We start from the raw sequence: 2,502 nt of genomic DNA on the forward strand, positions 1-2,502 counted from the left end.
TAGGCCACTTTATTAGGTGCACCTGTACAGCTGTATGCTGTTCAAGGCAACACTTCTACCTTGACCTCCAGTAGGTCACTTAGCATGATGTTCACTTTGACCCCCTCTTCAGGTGTCTGGCTTGTGTATACTGGTCAAATAGGGCCCACTGAAACCAGGGCAAAAGTAAAATATGTTACAGAACAAAAATGGTCAAGTTTTTTTTTTTTAAAGATGAGTTTAAATAAAATATCCTGTGTTGCTTTAAGTGATACATTATACAAACTGTTTGAGAGAATAATTCACTGCTCTTGCTCATTTCATTCAACACTTTCACCATTCTTTATTTGGACAGTGACAGAGATGAGCCTCTATGCTGTGAAAAAAGTATGCTGACCTATAAGAATTTAATATTTAAGCAGCCTGTCAATATGGATTCAGTAGCAGCTGGATGATGGAGTATGAGGGTCAGGAGTTCAGGGTCAATCCACAAAATGTTCCTTCCAAAAGCTCTTGATAATATCATTGATTGATTGTGTGCATGTGTCTGTGAGAAAAATCTCTCTTTCTCTCTCCTTATTTCTCATATTGTTGTCTTTGTGCTGTTTGTTTGCATCACAATATAAATTGAATTAAGTGTTTTGCATAGAAAAATCTAAGATAAAAAGTATAACATGACTATATATATATATTGTTTCCTATCAACAATCTATATAGGTTGGGTGGAGTCTGGATTCAGATGTGTTGTGTGCTTGGACTTGATGCCGAACAATTCTACAAAAACCTACAATTAGATGGTTTGAAGTCAGCATCCTAAATTGTCTAAAGCAGTGTGAAGTGATGTTTGTTTCTCCATGCCTGTCATTTGTCTCACCTTTATTTGTTTCCCTGCTTCTCAGAACCCTCCACCCTCGCTCCTCTGTTGCAGGATGGGTAGAAACTGAAACACCCAGGAGCCTGAACAGAATATGAAAATAACTAGAGGAGATTAGATTTGGAACTGCTAAACAGACTAAATTGGCGTGAAGTATTCTCCTCTGTAGAAACACTGTTGTAAATCAGCTGTCAAGTTGCAGACATACTCTCACTAATAAGCACACTTATTTACTTTTTTGTGTTATTTTGGCATGCTTTTTTGCTCCTCCTAATGACCTCTGGCTACCCTGTCAGGATGTTTATACACACATGCATGTGGCTATCCACACATAGAAATATTCCATCAGATAGCCCTGTTTATTTAAGCCAGTTTTCATGGCTACAATAACAGTGGATAGCCATTGGATTAACTAGTTGCCTACTGGCTTGAAGAGAGGCCATGGAACCATAGCCTGTAGTTCTCTGTCTGCTTTGTGCGTGCTCAACAGGACATTGCTCTTTGTTGAGGACAAGTCTAGGGAAAATCTATTCACAGAGCAATGGATGAGATGAGGAGAGGAGAAGAGGGAAGGTGGGATTGGAAATGACTGGAATATTGAGGAGAGGTAGATGGATATGAGGTGATAAAAGAGGAAAGACTAAGGCAGATTAGGAAAGGGTTGGATGGACAGAGGGAGGAGGGAAACAGAATAGAAGACAGGAAGAGCAGAAGAGCATTAGACGAGCAGAGGGTGACATGAGAGGAGAAACTGATGCATATGTGCACCAGCAGCTCACAAACAATCCACACAAACCCCCTCTAGACTCATACATTCATACAAAATTACACAGTGGTATACAGAACTGTAAAAGATCCACACGTGTATGTGTGTGTTTTTTTTTTTTTTTTTTTTTGTGCGATTTTGTGCGTCTTCCTCTAGGAAGTGCTGAGCTTGTGAACAGGAACTACAGTACCTTTCTTTTAGCAAGCTGAAAGCCCTGCAGGTGCACACACACAAACGCACGTATGCACAACTACATGCTGACAAAAACCACAGCCTTAGATTCTCTGTTTATCATTCAACACTCTGGTAGAGGCATTCATTAAAGTTTCTGTTTATAAAAAAGAAATAAAAGACAGTGAGGTTGCTCAGCAGTATGCTTGCAGTTGTAAATAATTTTGTGCTGACTTTTTTTTTTTCAACTTCTGATGCTGACAAAGGAAAGGACAGATGCTAAGTCACTGTTGGATTATTTTAAGCATCTCCTAAATGTCTCTGTTATTTACTATAGATGCTTCCTAGTTGCCATTTCACCTCTGTGAAATAATAAACATTTCTAATGTACAGATTCCTGCTTCAACACAACGCATTAACGTTAACACATGCTTTTAAAGGTAATCACATGTTAACTTAGATTTTTGTTTCTGGCGTTTGTGGAAGTGAACCTATTATTATTATTAACCTGTTATCAAATCTGATCTAAGGCTCTGTTAATGCTGTTGTCAGCTCAGGTCCTGGTTTGGCTGACCTGAAAGTTCTGCCATGAAATGGAGTGATGCTCCTTTAAGTTTTGTCCCAAGCAGGAACACACTTCACAGATACTGCCTGAATGAAGGACAGTTGACATGGTGTTTTCTCAGGTACATTCTCTTTCTCTGCTTCCTCT

Source organism: Monopterus albus, unplaced genomic scaffold (assembly GCF_001952655.1).
Source record: "Monopterus albus unplaced genomic scaffold, M_albus_1.0 scaffold31.1, whole genome shotgun sequence".
NCBI lineage: Eukaryota > Metazoa > Chordata > Actinopteri > Synbranchiformes > Synbranchidae > Monopterus > Monopterus albus.